We start from the raw sequence: 18,102 nt of genomic DNA, 5'->3' as shown, positions 1-18,102 counted from the left end.
TAATATTTATTGCTATCTCATTATAAAAGCGGACCAGAAGCAACATCGGTATGGGTTTTTGCCGATAGCCAACAGTTCCAGCGATCATCTATTAGCGCCTCGACTTTTATTAATAAACGAGGGACATTTTAGATTGAAAGCCGAGCTTCAAATGAAATACAGATACGATATATTTTACGTAGGAAAATCGCGTAGCAATCCATTTGAAGTTTTCAGAGAGAAGCCGCTGATCAAACTGAATTATTTCAACATTTGTTTTTTCTTTACATAAAAACCTGCCCAGACCTTTTATATTAATAAGAGGAATGAAGCGTGCTCCTCCTTTGCCCTGCGTATCTCAAGGCCTGATTGCAGGTTCTTGGTGGACTCATGAATATTTCGCTGGTGGAACTGCGTAAAAAATGCATGGCGGAGTGGCTTCAGCGAAGCGAGATCAGGAAGACACGAGCGCCGCATGACTGCCCGAGATCTCCAGAGCTCTCATTAAACCCCAGTAGCTCAGAGGCTGAAACAGAAAATCTTAAACAATCTCTCTTCTCTCTTTTTTTTTTTTTTTTTATTTATTTATTTTTTTTTTTTTACTCCTTTCCTTTTGCTTTCTACTCACCTGTAAATTCGATCTCAAGCCCCAGTTTCCCCCCCCTCCTCTTCCCTCCTTCGCCGCATTGCAATATCTCGTAAAAGTGCGATAAAGTCGGAGCTTTTTGTCCTTGATGATTTCGGCGTGACAGCTTTCAAAGATTTAACATCCCGACTCCATTAGAACGCATTAAAGCATCGGCTTCAATTAGCTCCTGTCAGAGGAGCGGCTCTGACGCATCCATTCGCATGATTTTTAATCATCGCAACCCGAACTCCCACTGATCCGACAACACCGCCGGCTTCCGCACGCTGACCTTTTCAAACGGAGTTTGTGTACTCCGGGTTCGGGTCTGTTCGCGGAGAAAAGCCCACGTTCCGACTCTGATGGACTTGTGTTTCGAGTGCGTCTAGACGTCTGTTCCTCCTGATTTCGGGCATCTCTCTTTCTCCATTATAGACACATGCTGGACTGGTTCTACATGCCTTCCTGTTATAGTTATCTTTTCCTTCTTGTGCGTTCGCCCTCCCTTTTGGGATTCCTCAGTGCCTCCAAACCCGTTCCAGCATTGAGATGAAGATCTCCACAAAATCTATTATATATGAATACTTTGTTTTTAATACACTAATCAACATGGGCATGGAGAAATATAGTATAGTAAAATACTGAGACCAGAAGAATCTACGTACTTCCCACCTCTGATCGAGTGGAACATCTTCCCAGAAGGGTGGAGGTTATGGTAACAGGAAATGGAGACTACAGGTGGAATGAAATGTTCAGAAAGATTGACATGCAAAAGTCATGGTGAATCTTCTCTATGAAATGATATTGAGAGAGATTTTTTTTGTTGTTGTTACAAAAGTGCAGTTAGAGAAGTGTTTAATGGTTTAATGTGTGTGTTAAAGTCATGGTTGAGTTGTGTAGTGAGTGTATATCAGTATCTGGGCTTCTCTCTCTCCAGAGACGTCAGAGTGACAGCACAAAGACAGCGTCTGTCCTTGAGAGAGACACAAACCTTAGACCTGCGCTAGAGAGGAGAAAATATAGGGTGTGTGAGGACACAGTGAGAGAGGTGTGTGTGTGTGTGTGTGGATTGAAAAATAATGTCTTTGTGGGGTTTTTTTGCTCTTCGAGGCTGTGTTTGGGCAAACATTTTTGTGCCCACATGCTCATCCATACACACACACGTGCACGCACGCACGCACCCACACACACACACACCCCTCTCTCACTGTGTCCTCACACACCCTATATTTTCTCCTCTCTAGCGCAGGTCTAAGGTTTGTGTCTCTTTCAAGGACAGACGCTGTCTTTGTGCTGTCACTCTGACGTCTCTGGAGAGAGAGAAGGATCTGTTACTACTGCCTTGATCCATCACCTGCAGCTCTATCTGGATCTGTTACTACTGCCTTGATCCATCACCTGCAGCTCTATCTGGATCTGTTACTACTGCCTTGATCCATCACCTGCAGCTCTATCTGGATCTGTTACTACTGCCTCGATTCACACCTGCAGCTCTATCTGGATCTTTTACTACTGCCTCGATTCACACCTGCAGCTCTATCTGGATCTTTTACTACTGCCTCGATCCATCGCCCGCAGCTCTATCTGGATCTTTTACTACTGCCTTGATCGATTGCCCACAGCTCTATCTGGATCTGTAACTACTGCCTTGATTCACACCTGTAGCTCTATCTGGGTCTGTTACTACTGTTTTAATCCAGCAAGAGAAGCACTGTGTCTTGCTCACTAGTTTGCTTTTCTTCAGCCTCTATGGCTTCTTTTTGGCATTCAGTAATCTTCCTCGCTCCGTTTTCCTGGATGTGATAAGGGAAGTTTAAAGGGGATCTAATTAGCCACTTGAAGGGGCGAATTCCAGCCCAGACCACAACTGCCCTTCTCTGGGGGGATTCTTTACTTTGAGGCCATTTGATCAGGAGGAAAGTGGTGATTAGTGAATATGGAATAAGTGATAATTTATCCCCAGCAGCTTTAGGGGAAAACATTATCTCCCCCCCCCCCCCCCAACCCCCACCCGCCTCTTCCTCTCTCTCTCTCTCTCTCTCTCTCTCTCCCTCTCTCTCTCTCTGTGAAAAGGCAGATAGGGAAAAGCTCTTTTTGAGCTTTTCTTTTTTTGTTTCCAATAAAAGAGACTGTTCCAGCATTGTCCACGCATGTTCGTTCGTATTTGGATTTAATTTGATTTGCCTTCCATCGGTGGTCCCGCTGTCCCTCGCCGGCTGCAGCTGATGATCCGTCACAAACCCACGGTGCGAGTGCATCTGCGCGAGAGAGGGGGATTAATCCAGTTACAGAAGTTAATTATAGCAGGATTGGAACTGTACACACCACCCTTGTGCACACACACACACACACACACACACACACACCATGGCCTTACTTCCAGTTAGAGCTCGCATGCAGCGTACAGAATAGACCGGAAATCCTGAGACACACAATACCCGCATTAGGGCTGTCGGTATCTCCTGCTGTATTCATCTTCTAGTGGACACGCTGTAATCAGCACCCATTTGGTCCGCGCCCCTTCTTTTACCAGCAAAACCTTCTCTCATAATGACATCTTCAAAGCTCCTCGATCAGATTTCTGCAGTGAAACATCCGGTTCTAAAGTCAAAAAGTTTCCACAAGAGTCAGATCTGGGGAATAAGATCTGATAACCGAGGTCACGTGACAAGTTTGTGCTTGACGGAAGTTCTCAAACAGGGGTGTAACGGTACACAAAAATTCACACTTGGGTTTTCAACTTAAATTCAATCAGAGACGTTAAGTAAGCACTGTCGGATCGATGGTGTAAAAAAACAAACAAAAAAAGTGTAGCTTTGTGAAAAAAAAACACACAAAAAAAGAGAGAGAGAGAGACTGGAGATGGAAGCCACATTGAGGTCAGCAGTCACTTTGAAGAAGTTACGTCCAGCAACTTTGCGGTTCGCCGATGAATAAAATGGGAAAGAAACAAGATTTTCCTTTCTGACCTCAGCACCGGGGGGCGCCTTTGAAGGTGCGCAGCTCGGCTCGAAACGGCACAGCGTGTCTGAGTGAAATGTACAGCTCTGTGTAGCTCTCTACCTGATGGATAATTGACGGGGGTTCCTCAGGAATCGCAGTTAAAGATTAAGAGAGTAGTCAGGAAAACCTTGAGGTTTTTTTTTTGTTGTTTAAGAGATCAGTGAGCAGAAGCTTAGAGGAGAAGGAGAAGACTAAAGATAAGGGCATCCAATCAAGTTCCTGCTATGGCCATCCCAGGCTTCTGACCTGAACCCAATAGAAAGCAGCATTAGTGAAGTTCAATGACTTCTATGAACAACCGGTGATTTGATACCTATAGTGAAACATGGTGGCGGCGGCTTCGTACAACAGGAGGCTACTAGTCGGAATTGAGGAGGTCTTTAAGTAGCCGAGCTAAAACCCAGACTTAACCTTCGAGAGAGAGAGCTGAAGATGGCATGTAATAGAAGCTCCCTATCTCCATGCTCGAGCTTAAAAAGATCTGACATGAGAAATAGGAGCAACAGCATTTTCTCCATTTTGGCAACCCATTCTTTTTTCTTCCCCAGGTTTTTGAGGCCACCGTAACCCCAATCCGAACTCCAAACGGCATTCTTTAGCGCATCCTAAAATCCGGTCCCCCCTCCTCCTCCGCAGCGCCCACGTAACTCGAACCGCATCAAAAAAAAAAGAAAAGAGGGAAAAAAAAGAAGAAAAAAAGTCCTGTGGGGGGCGTGAATTATTCAGAGCGATACGGAGCGAGTCAGCCTCTGCTAACGCCGCGTGACAGCTGCCATGCGAGACGTCGCTCAGACGTGACGTGCCTCATCGTTAGCCAGCGACTTTTCCACCTTCCCCTGGAGAAACCTTTGCTTTTTTATTAACCTTTTTGCTTTTTTTTTGGGGGGGGGGGATGAAAGACACTTTCATCATTATGCTTGTAGCGTAAACACGTACTGATTCTACAGCCAGAGAAACCGATTTTTCCTTTCGTGTTGCATTTGGTTTCGTCGGTTCCTCTCGCTGCATAACGCGACATTAGAGAAGCAGCACAAGCTCGCGTTCCTCTCCGTTTCCAACCCCCTCAGCTCATTTGCTGTCACAGGCACGGATGCCCAGAGTCTGCACAGAGTCTCTCGGGTGGGAAACGCAAAAACACTTCTGTTTCAGTGAGGGTTTTCTTTCTCTACACCAAAGATCTAGCAGACAGAACACACACCGTACGGTGGCATCAAACCTTAAAAAAAAAAAAAAACTCTTATGACTGGTCGATGATGTCTTTTATATTGGCTGGCCAAAAGTATTGGGACACCCAGCCGTTGAAACCTCTTCTCCAAACCGTTACCACCAAACTGGGGTCACGCAAGACGTCTCCGGGGGGTGGCGGCATGACGTTATTCTTTCACTTGAGCTGGGAGATGCAAACCTGTTCCAGCATCACAATGCCCCCTGTTCACAAAGCCGGTTTCATGAAGATCTGCTTCTCATGGGCCAACGGTCGAATCGCCAATAACCAGAGGCAGTCTGCAGTCTGCAGGGAAATAACAATCAAATAAACAAGATGAAATGAAAACACCAAAATAATGTAAAAAAAAAAAAAAATCAATATGGGGAAGAAAATAATGAATTGAAATTAAATGTGGTCTCTTTCTAGTGCTGCTGCTGCTGCTGGGGGGGGGGTGAAGAGAGGGGGGGGGGGAGATGGAAAAAAAGGGGGGGGGGCAGTGGGAGCAGAAAGGGAGGGAGAAAAGAGAGAAAAATAGAGAGGGATCAGATCTTCCTCCACACCTCCATTACAGAATAAGAACATCCACAGGGTCATCCATCGACCGGTTCCTCTCTCACACCGCACACGTCCAGTTCACTCTGCGTCTTTATCTCTCACACACACAAGATCAGCATGTGGTTTTCCTCTCACTTTCACCCATATGCCCCGCCCACCCACTTCAACAAAAAATGTCTGGATCATGTTCACTGTTTTTTGGTTTCGTTTTCACACAAACTTTTCTATCAGTCCACTTGTTAAGCTCAAACACACACACACACACACACAAACACACAAACACACACACACACACACACACACACACACACACACACACACACACACACACCTTCTGTTAGAACATGTTTCACTCAAAATGCTGCTTACACACAGGCCTTTGTTCATCTGTTTCAGGAGGATTTCTCTTTATTCTCTCCTTACTCCCTTCTTCTTTCTGTGTGTGTGTGTGTGTGTGTGTGTGTGTGTGTGTGTGTTTTGGAGAAAGCGTAGCCCAGGTGTAAGAGCGCTGAGGACACGCATCTCTACTGCTGATATTGAATTTGGCATGAGGACCAACCTCACATGTATCCACACACACATACAGGGATTGTTGGATGCGCGCGTGTGTGTGTGTGTGTGTGTGTGTGTGTGTGTGTGTTAGACGGGAACAAATTACTTTTCACCCAAAGCCTCATTAACTATAGAGAGTGAGGTTATGGAGAGTGTGTGTTTATCTGTGTACAGAACTGAGCGCAGTGACCTCGCCAATGATGGATTTCTGCAGCACAGGCAGGATTTACACTCTAATTAGGTCTCTGTGTGTGTGTGTGTGTGTGTGTGTGTGTGTGTGTGTGTGTTGTCTCCAGTACATTAGATAATTCAGAGGCACTACTGCAAACACATGCAGAGTTTTTAACCACAGGGGGCAGCTGAACTCTGTCCACCAGCCTTCCTCCTTTCTCTCTATTCCTCACTCCATCAATCTCTTTTTCTCTTTCTGTTGCTCTCTTCCATGTTTTCTCTCTTTCTCTCCATCACCTTTGCTCTCTTATTCTCTATCGATCATGCTTTCTTTTTCTCTCTTTCTCACACTCTCCCCCTCTTTTTTGCTCTCTTTCTCTCGCTCTATTGCTTATGCGCTCTCTCTTTTGCTCGCTCTCTCCATCACTTATTCTCGCTCTCTCTCATTCTCTGTATACCTATCTCGCTCTCTTTCTCTCTTTCTCTCTCACACACACACACACACACACACACACACACACACACACACACACACACACAGAGAGAGCTCTAGTTATTTGGGTTAATATGATGCAATGGAGTGTCACAGATCACAGCTGGAATGGTGGATGTGCCTGAAATCCTCGTTATTGAAAGCTCTGTGTTTGGAATCATTAAACCAGTGACTGTTCCTATAGAAACACCGTGACCTTCATCACCTGCCTTCATCATCACCATCACTACAGTGGTGTGTGAGCAGAGATTTTTTTTCTACTCTACACACACAAATACACACACACACACACACAGGTTTACTCCAAAAAGCACCTTCACACAGTTCCACGTCCTACCTGTGATGAGTTCCTGTCTACTGTAAAGCCTGTTATTACACATGAACATCACCTATTACATGCTATAAATCAGACACCCCCGACACATGTCCCTCCACGCCTATAACATGCTATAAATCAGACACCCCCGACACACGTCCCTCCACGCCTATAACATGCTATAAATCAGACACACGTTCCTCCACGCCTATAACATGCTATAAATCAGACACCCCCAAAACACATCCCTCCACGCCTATAACATGCTATAAATCAGACACCCCCGACACACGGCCCTCCACGCCTATAACATGCTATAAATCAGACACACATCCCTCCACGCCTATAACATGCTATAAATCAGACACACGTCCCTCCACGCCTATAACATGCTATAAATCAGACACACGTCCCTCCACGCCTATAACATGCTATAAATCAGACACCCCCAAAACACATCCCTCCACGCCTATAACATGCTATAAATCAGACACCCCCGACGAACGTCCCTCCACGCCTATACAATGCTATAAATCAGACACACGGCCCTCCACGCCTATAACATGCTATAAATCAGACACCCCCAAAACACATCCCTCCACGCCTATAACATGCTATAAATCAGACACCCCCGACACACGGCCCTCCACGGCTATAACATGCTATAAATCAGACACCCCTGACACCCGTACCTTCATGCCTATAACATGATATAAATCAGACACCCCCGAAACGCGTACCTCCACGCCTATAACATGCTATAAATCAGATACCCTCGACACACGTACCTCCACGCGCATAACATGCTATAAATCAGACACACGTACCTCCATGCCTATAACATGCTATAAATCAGACACCCCCAACACGCGTACCTCTACGCCTATAACATGCTATAAATCAGACACCCCCGACACACGTACCTCTACGCCTATAACATGCTATAAATCAGACACCCCTGACACGCGTACCTCCACGCCTATAACATGCTATAAATCAGACACACAGACACATTTACCTCCACGCCTATAACATGCTATGTCAGACACCCCCGACACATTTACCTCCACGCATATAACATGCTATGTCAGACACCCCGACACACGTACCTCCACGCCTATAACATGCTATAAATCAGACACCCCGACACACGTACCTCCACACCTATAACATGCTATAAATCAGACACACGTACCTCCACACCTATAACATGCTATAAATCAGACACACGTACCTCCACACCTATAACATGCTATAAATCAGACACCCCGACACACGTACCTCCACGCCTATAACATGCTATAAATCAGACACACGTACCTCCACGCCTATAACATGCTATAAATCAGACACACGTACCTCCACGCCTATAACATGCTATAAATCAGACACCCCGACACACGTACCTCCACACCTATAACATGCTATAAATCAGACACACGTACCTCCACACCTATAACATGCTATAAATCAGACACACGTACCTCCACACCTATAACATGCTATAAATCAGACACCCCGACACACGTACCTCCACGCCTATAACATGCTATAAATCAGACACACGTACCTCCACGCCTATAACATGCTATAAATCAGACACACGTACCTCCACGCCTATAACATGCTATAAATCAGACACCCCGACACACGTACCTCCACACCTATAACATGCTATAAATCAGACACACGTACCTCCACACCTATAACATGCTATAAATCAGACACACGTACCTCCACGCCTATAACATGTCATGTTCCCTTTTTTCCTGTTTGTCTGTAACTGTCCTTCATTTAGCATTTTTGTCTGTTTGCCTGCCTGTCTGTCTCTCTCTCCCTTTTTCTTTCTTCCTGTCTGTATCTGTCTTTCTCTTTCTCTTTTTTGTCTTTCTGCCTTATTTCCCATGTGTTTCTGTCACTCACTTTGTCATTCTCTGTGTTTTCCTCTTTGATGTTGTATAACAGTCATGAGTCAGGAGTTTGTGTGTGTGTGTTTAAAAGAGAGAGAGAGAGAGAGAGAGAGAGAGAGAGAGAGAGAGAGAGAGAGAGAGAGAGAGAGAGAGAGATTAAATTCTGGCTCACACACACACACACCCCGTCTCATTCCAAATAAATAGTATCACATTTACACCTAGGGCCATCGACGAGACACACACACACACACACACACACACACACACACAGGCACAAAGACGTTTCCACTCTGTCATATATAATTGCGTGGTGTTCACTCTTCCCTTTAAACACACAAACTGAGATGAATGCAGTGAGGCGTCTGATAGAGCAGCACTATTCAATGAGAGTGTTAACTTGAACTGTGTGTGTGTGCGTGTGTGTGCATGTTTGCAAGGAAGGAGATAAGGGAAACACAGCACTGATGTAGAAACAATGCTGGATGGTGCCACATTAATACTACATTATACAAGCGCATTAGGCCAGAATTTTGTGGACACGACATTAGGGTGACCGTTTGGGGGGGGTGTCCCAATACTTTTTTTTTTTTTTTTTCGCCAGATAGTGTGTTATTAAATACTAGTAGACATTTAACAGATGGAAAACATCAACATGTGTGGTTATATATGGGATATGAAGGATACGAAGGGCTCACGTGCAACAGTCGTGTGCGCACAAAGGAGCCACGTGTGCCAAAAGCCAATGTCATGGATGACACTCCAGACGTAATGTTCTCACCAGGGTCTCTTCCTACTTCCACGTTTATCTCACTAATACAGCGAGAATCATCGCTACAGTCCTAATCGTGTGTGTGTCTGCGTTTCATCGGGGTCTGGAAGACGTTTTTATTTATTAATTTGTTCCCACAAAATACCGCCTTGTTCTATTGTTTTGTACACAAGTGTGAGATTTCTGTCTTTGTGTCTGCGTCTGAGAACTGCATTCCCTCAAACTCACCCCCCCCCAGCCCCCCCCCACCGGAAACGTCTGCTTCGCTGTCACCTGGAAAACAAAAACACAGCTTAGGACACCTTTTCTCTTTGTGTCTCCGAGCTCTTTCCCGTCTTCACTTTTATGATTTGTTTTGGTTTAATTGAATCGCCCGGGCTTGAAGCGTTGCCTCTGTAATCATCACGACCGTCTCGCCGCTCATCAAACGTCTCCTTTTCAGCAAGATTCCCCTTTTTTTTTTTTTTTTTTTTTGTTATGTTATGGGTTTGAAGTTCTTCTGTTCAGTAACTTGTACTGTCAGTTTGGGCTGGAAATGATGATCAGTTCAGTCCGAATGCATACGCTATTCGTTATTTATACACTCCTCCACTGTGTTACATGGGGTGGAAGATCTTGAGTGGCCTGATATAGAGCCATGACCCTCAGCCCTATTAACAGGAGGACCTGAAACGGCCTCCTGCATCAGTACCTGAATCTGTGTCCGAATATACACAAATCTCCACAAAATCTAGTGGAACATCTTCCAGGTTATCAGTGGAGGTTATCATAAAAGAACTAATGTGGATCATAGAATGTTCTTTTAACTGATCTTCTCTATGCCTCAGGGCTGAAGAGTCGACTCGGAGAGTTTAGCCGTTTGTTTGTCAAGTGAAACCTGCGTAGAGGAAACAGAAATCTCTAAACTCCAACCTGGTGCGAATCAGAGGAGAACCAAACGCTCAGTTGAATGGTAAATGAACGATTACCGAGCGGAAAAGGGGAAATTTGGCCTTCGAATATCTAAAATTTTTCAATTCTATTGCCCGAGAAACACTTCATTAATTTTGCTGAACAAGCTTCAAAAATCCAAGGCAGTAAAAAGGCATTGGACTTTTGATCCGAAGGCCGTGTTGTATGAACAAGATGACTGTAAGTTGTTCTAGATGAAGCGGTCATGTCGTAAATGTACTTTTCGGGGGAATGTTCTGACTGTTATTAATTTGCGCCTGTTAAATACGGAAAACTGCTCAGGTTTTTGTCTCGTCATAAAACGAAGCGGCCAATCGTGATCCGGTATGCAAATGTCGAGAGTTTTCTGAAGTCTCGGAGTCGAATCACCAGGTGACGCATTTGGAAGCGGCGCTTTCTTCCTGCGCTTGAAGAGGAACAAAAGTGTGACGCCTCTTATCTCCTCCGCGCCGCGCGTTTTAACGATCGTATTGTTCGCGTTATCTTCGAGAGTAGACGCAAGGAATCACTTCAACGGCGTCTGCGTTCAAACAAAACCCCGGAGATAAACCCCATCATTAGGGGCATTTGAATTCGTACGCTTCTCTTTTAATCTCTGAACCTGGTGCTGTGCAGAGAGACATCAGGCCATGGAGCCGTCTCTCCGTCTGGGTCTGATAGCGTCTGTCAGCCTTCTCCGAGTTTCAACCTCATGCACTCGCCAAACTGTCATCTCGCTCTCTATCTATCTATCTATCTATCTATCTATCTATCTATCTATCTATCTATCTATCTATCTATCTATCTATCTATCTATCTATCTATCTATCTATCTATCTATCTATCTATTGAACGATAGAGGTCTCAGAAAAAAGAGAGAAGCTCTGACATTGGTGACTCCTTCCATCAGATGTCCACATGACCTGTAATAAAGCACTCGGTGATGAACAAAAAATAGCATAAGCAGGGACACCTGAAAGTGTCGCAAAAGAAAATCCCCAACATCTTTCTTCTGTTGCAGCAGGACGTGAAATCGCGCCGCTCACACCTTTTTTCTTCTTTTTTTCCCCTCCAGGCAATTGCAGTGTCCTGTTTTTTTTAAACAAAAAGGTAATCGACTTCAGTCATAGGATACGTTTTGCTATAATTATGATTGTACGAGGTGGTATCACAACGTTTCGAGACTAGCGGTGCTAACTGGTGCTATTGTGACCACGTCTGCACTACCACGTCTGCAGGTCCCTGAGCCGTCACTGTGAAACCCCTGAACGTCAACATCCGCTAGAACAAGTCTTTAAGTAGCTTCCTGAAGGTCAGAGGGCGAGATGATACTTCCAGCACTGTGCGTCACGGGAGTCGATTTATGTGCTGTAAGTGCAAAATGTGGAAAAGGTTTAGCGTGAGGGAGTCTGGAGGGAGATAAATACTGTCACAAGGCTCGGTGTTCCACAAGAGTCAAGTATTGCATGCACCTCTGCAATAGAAGTGTTAAACCTTTCAGGGTCCCCCCCTACAGATGGAACCCTGGAAAACCAGCCCCTTAAACCCAAAAGACTTGGAATGGAAGAGTCTGGTGTCCACTGCCTCGAAGGCACCCGTTTGTATCAACACACACACTTTTGATAGCTTTGTGATCCATATCACTGTGTTAATTGTGCACTCACATAACGATTCCTGTTCCTTTACTCGCGCACGACTTCCCGTACGACTTCAAACCGACCTCTCCAGCGCTGAACCGGCAAACACGACCCAAATTACTGCCAATTGCTCCACTATTGCACCAGGGTGTGAAATCCATCAGCTCTGCTCGGAACGAGGGATTCGATGCTGACTGTTCGCTTTCCGCCGCTCCCTCTGGAACTCGCCGTGGCTTCAAAGCAAAGCAGAAATCTCACGTTTCTGACGAGTCTCCCCCTGTCTGTATTTACCGCTCCCTCTGTCGCATGATGGCGCACCAGACGTTGACGTGGGTGTCGAGTGTAATTGTTTCTGACATTGTGCCGTTTCTCTGACAACAAGAATAACACGTTTATTTCTGGTTGCACAGTGAAGCACGCCGGTGGTTGCATCACGTTCAGACCCCCCACCCCCTTCGGCCTCTCGGTGGTTTTTTTAGCCGTTTCTCGGCGGTTCCTCAAAATAATCTGCTCGTTAACCGGTCACTCGGCTTTTGGCGGACAGCTTCCTCCAGGCAGCGTCGATTTCAATGACCTGTGGGCGAAAGTTTGTACACCTCATGGTTTCTGCCCTTTTTTTTCCCTTTTTTTCAAAAACAGGACTGACCAATAGTTTGAAACGAGTTTTTGCTGCAATAGTGTGTAGGCACACGGCGTACAGAATAACAGAATAACCTAATGCTGTATAATGAAAGAACATTTATAAAACACGCAACACAATCGCTACACGCAACACAAATGTGTTCCGTCTACTGTATGTGGATCATTTTAAGTAATAATAGTTATAATGGATTAGCGAACGTCAAACCCAAAGTTCGATTTTCCGCAGTGCCGCTTCTCCTTCCTGTGGCTTAGTTCTGCAAACGAGTCGCTTTCAAGACGGATGACATTTTTTCACAGCCGATCCGACTCCAGTTCAGGTCGTGTAACAAAAACAGATAAAAAAAAAAAAAAAAAGGAAGTGAGGAGTGTTTTGATCTTTTCAGTGTTCGTGTGTATGCCTGAGCTCCTGTAGAAGGTAATTCAGTAATGAGTAATGAGTCGAGCAGGCATGTTTCAACTTCCCCCGGCGTATCAAGCAGCTGTGCATTAACATACCCCACTCTCCCGTAGCTTTAATGATGATCACAAACACCACAGCAATCCCTCGCCAGTTCCATCACCAGCTACCTCACGTCAACACGCCGCACTTATAGCCACGTGCCGGGCTTTAAGTGTTTATAAACACAGAGAGAAAGAGAGTTCTCACTCTTCCTCCATCTGCTTAGCATGGCCTCCGCAAAACGTTTAGCCGCGAAGTGTCTCCGCCTCAGTAACGCAGACTGAATTAAATCCTGTGACATGAGGACATTAATCCTGCCTCAGCTCTCGCCACACACTCGCTTTGAGTGTGAGGGGTTTAGGCAGAGCTCAGAGACATTTCTAGCATTTATTTTATTTTATTTTATATATTTTTATACTGATTTTGTCTCCATTTTTCAGCTGAACTCAAAGATCTAAGTCTTTTTCTATGCACACAAAAGGCAGATTTCCCTCCAAAATTGTTGACAAATCCGTAAATGTGTGTTAGTCAGCTCTTCTCCTTCACCCAGAGAATCATCCGCCTCACAGGTGTGGCAGATCGAGATGCTGATTAGACAGCATGATTATTGCACAGGTGTGCTTTAGGCTGGCACAATAAAAGGCCACTCTAAAATGTGCAGTTTTATCACAGCACGATGCCACAGATGTCGCAGGTTTTGAGGAAGCATGAGATCGGCACGCCGACTGCAGGAACGTCCACCAGAGTCGAATGTTCACTTCTCTACCATAAGCCATCTCCGAAGGCGTTTCAGAGAATTTGTCGCGTGTAACCACACCAGCCCAGGACCCCCACATCCAGCATCTTCACCTCTAAGATTGTCTGAGACCAGACACCCGTACAGCTTCCGCAACAGTCGCTGTGCATAACCAGAGAATTTCCAATATTTGAGAGAAACAGGCCTTTTGTGTACATAGAAAAAGTCTTAGAACTTCAAGTCTTCAAGTGAAGCATGATGGTGGAAGCGCCATATTAAGAGGAGATGCACTAAACAGATATGACTCTATTGAACACCTTCGGGGGTGAATTATAACCACACCCCCAGACCTCCTCACCTCATAGTCTTTACTACATCCTTGAATAGTATCTGAATGAGCACCAATCTCCACAAATATCTAGCTGAACACCATCCCAGAAGAGTGGAGGTTATTATAACAGGAAATGGGGACTAGATTTAAAATGGGATGTTCAGGTGTCCACACATTTCTTTCAAATAGAATATTTTTGTGACAATAATCTGAGGAAATGTCTGAGAAAGCAACAGGTCCGAAGGAGGACGTCTGTGTGAAAATGTTCAGTTCCGTATGGCTCATTTGTGTAGAGTAAGGAAGTGAACGATTCCTATTATGGAAACCTTGAGGACAAAAGATGATGGGAACCCGATCAGGATTCAGTGTTTGAAGCATGTAGGATTAATCGAGGTGAACTCGAGCGCCGACCCCCAAGCAACTCGGTTTCGCCGATTCCATTAGCACCGGAAAGACAAACGCAGATCTCTCCCGCGAGACGCCCCGATGCGACCCGATTGACCTTCACTTTGTTTGTCTCTGTGTGTTTTTAGGTGCGTCGCGTTCGATCAGAGGCTCTGTGCACGTGGCGCTAATGAGGATCTGAGCTGTTGTATGGGCGTTTTTTTTTTTTTTCCCCTCAGGCCGAGGTGAGTGGGATTTATCGTGTTCCGGACGATCGTTCCTGTTTGTCCTCGCACCTTCATTAGTTAAGGTTAAGCTCCTCAGGTGATTCTCCGGAGGGGATGAGGGATTTAATTAACGCCTGTGTAGCAGTGCCGAACTTTTTTCCACTTTAAAGCTAATACACTGCAAATGTGAAACGCCGAGACGTGCGTTCTGTCAGGAATTAAACCCTCGATGGGGAGTGTTTTCTCCCCTCCATCAACAGCACGTCCCAGAGTGTTTTATTCCTCTTACACTGCAGCTGCTACTGTAGAACCACACAATACACTCATTATTCAAAAAGCTGCTATCAGGGAAAATAAATCAGTAGCATCTGAGCAATCAAAACAGAAAAAGTCGAAGGAAATGAGGGGTTTTGTCGCGCAGTATTTCAGTATCTTATCTTGATAATTTAGTATCTTGATATTTCAGGATTTTTGTTCCATATCTTTATATTTCATATCCTGTTATCTTGATATGTCAGTATCTTCATATTTCAGTGTCAGTTTATTTACTCACAAGTCGTTGCTATAGTACCGATAACTATAAAAAAAAAATGAATAAAAAAATGGCGGTACATTTCTTTTCTGTTCACACACGACGTCGTCGTTTTCCCAGAAGGGCATTAATCCTATTCCGTTAAGAATGGAATCTGCTTGTGCTTCAACTGTAAACAAAGTCGTGTCGTGACAGGAAGTCAATGTGAGCCGATTAAAATGCGGGTTTCATCCGCGGCTCGGTTTATTATATCTCCAACCTCATCAGCCGCCGATTCGAAGTGCTGCTTGCACTTGAGAGACCCTCGTGGCTGCTTATGGAGCTCTTATGTGTGTTAGCTAAGAGGCATAACGATTAGAAGCAACAGTTCACCCTGTAAACCTTAGTTCAGGCTACTGATGGACCCCGGGACATGAATCCGGACGTCCCTGCAACCAATACAAAACAGTCAGTAAAGGTACCAAAGGAGCCCATTGATTTTAATTGTGTATTTTTTTTTTTTTTAATGCCTTTTTTGTATAGTAAGAAAAACAAGTCCAGACCGAATGAGTAATTATTTATCCATACGCCACCTTAAGTGTCTCTATCAGATTAGCCGCGTGACGAGGGAAAAAAAAGGGCAACGGCTTGAGCAGATCGATCGAGCGTTTTTACCCAGATTCACTCGCTCAGGACGCGGCTTCATTACAGTCATCACGCATGGTCTTGCATTCCTCAGCACGCTGCAATCGATCGCCCGAGCGCTTTTGTATTATTTATTTATATATTTTTTGCCCCTGCTTTTGTTTAATACGCAGTGTCAATCACACAAGCCTCCAGAAATCATGTGCACGTTCCCCCTTATCGCTAAATGTCCTTTTTCTGCTCTTTAATAAACCTCATGTGTCATTCAAGCATTCGTTCAGGAGCTACACATCTAATATTCCACTGAATATAATGTTTTTTTTTTCATACAAATACGAGCGAGAGAGTTATTAAAGAATGATGCATTTCAAAAGTATTAGCCGAGTAAAATCTCGATGGTTCAGTATCACACTTTCAAAGCGGTTATTATGTGCAACGTGTTGTTTCGGTGACTCTTCGAATCGGTGGTTTGAATTCGCATTACATGGAACTGGATTTTTCCCAAATCACATGGCACGTTCAGGTTAAGAATCGGCCGATACGATACGTATTGCGATACGGGGCTCGCGATCCGATTTGCTGCGATACTGTAAGAAAAAAAAATTTGATTTCACCAAAACACAGTGGGATTTGCATTCATTTCATCTAAAATGACACAAATGCAGTTGAGGTTGCCGTGTTTCAGTCCGTGACTTTGTATTCTTCTTCTTCTCCCCCCCCCCCCCCTTTATTTCTCTAAATAATTACTCTTCATAGGTGTAGGTGGTGTGATCAGTTATTGTATCAGAGTTGTACAAAATAGTATCGGTTTGAGATTAGTTTTGTAACATGGCCACAGATGGCAGCACGAGGCTGTACGCACAGTCACAGGGAGCGCCGACCTTCGTAAGTAAAAGAAAACACCAGAAACTTTTCCCGCCGTTGAAGGTTTTGATTAGAAAACTAAGCGGCGCTCGGCCAAACTTACCGTCTCATCTCATTTGTAAACGAAAAAGTAGACTTGCCTTTGTTTTTATAGACAATAAAGGAAGGAGCTGGATGTGTTTTTTCTTCTTTGCGCTAATGGGCTCTCTAGAGAGCGCGAAGGTGCCGGATGAATGCTTCATTCAATCGAGTAAATAATTCCCCTTTCAGCCCTACTACACACTCGTAACCTTTGATTTACGCAAGCCGCTCGGAGAGACCGTGAGAGGGCTCTTTACCCGCCGTCGTCTCAGTGGAGAGAGCGAACCTGCTGCATTGGGGACGGAGAAGCGTTCCAACCAAAACACTTCAGAAGAGCCGGGCTGCTCTTAAAGAGCTGATGAGGGACAGCGTGTACAGAGGGTCTGACGGGTCAAAAAAATACAGCTTCATAATCAATGTTATTTTTTTCCCTTTGTACTGGATGTAGTGTGTGGATCAAACACGAGCCCTGCAAAGCTGATTTCCATACGACCATGCGCTTGTTGTTTTTCTTGCATTATTATACTCCATACTCTGTAAGGTGTCCTGAACAGGCTTTAAAGCGGAAACTTCATCTGCATAATCGGTTTGATTCGGAAAGGAAGCGAGAGAAGGACCAGGGCACGTCGAAGCGCTCGGCCGATTCGAACCTCGCTCTCTTTATACATGTTTTATGTATGAGAATGTATTTATAGATGGCTTTCATTAGGATAATACGCACCAAAGCGAGGCGTCCCTTATTTATGGCACGCTCTGCTCCAAAAACCGTCTGCTTTGTCGTCCTGAATTATTTATATACGCTATAAAACTCTGGAACTGTCTTTTTTTTTTTTTTTTCCCCTTTCCACACTTTAGACTCCCAGAGTTGCAGGGATTCGATCTCGGACTTCCTTACGGTCCGGAAACGCTCCGAGACCTTAATCTTTATTGAACTCTTGCCAGGTTCAACATTTTTTGCAGATGATTGATATTTTCAATAATGAACGAAAAAATCATTCCGCTCTTTCTCTATCTCGCTCTTCGTTCGCACGCTGAGGTTTTCAGGCTCCTAATACTTTTGTGCGCACATCAAACTGTCAAATAGGACATTCT

At 44.8% G+C, this 18,102-nt stretch overlaps 1 protein-coding gene across 20 annotated transcripts in view; it reads left to right on the top strand.

Moving 5' to 3' along the window:
• arvcfb (ARVCF delta catenin family member b) overlaps nucleotides 1–18,102 on the top strand; it is a 112,032-nt gene that overhangs the window by 16,142 nt on the left and 77,788 nt on the right. For 8 of the 20 annotated variants that reach the window (XM_083526483.1, XM_083526489.1, XM_083526499.1 and 5 more), the window contains exon 2: nucleotides 14,832–14,927. The exons of 8 other annotated variants lie outside the window; for them this stretch is intronic. The gene's annotated coding sequence lies outside the window, so the exon portion shown is untranslated. Of the gene's footprint in view, nucleotides 1–1,541; nucleotides 1,653–14,831; nucleotides 14,928–18,102 lie in introns of all 20 variants that reach the window. 4 more of the 20 variants (XM_083526501.1, XM_083526492.1, XM_083526480.1 and 1 more) reach the window with 3 other exon arrangements.

The sequence above is a fragment of the Silurus aristotelis genome (assembly GCF_946808225.1).
Source record: "Silurus aristotelis genome assembly, chromosome: 23".
NCBI lineage: Eukaryota > Metazoa > Chordata > Actinopteri > Siluriformes > Siluridae > Silurus > Silurus aristotelis.
The sequence above is the reverse complement of the archived record's forward strand: the minus strand, read 5'-3'. Positions and strand labels throughout refer to the sequence as shown.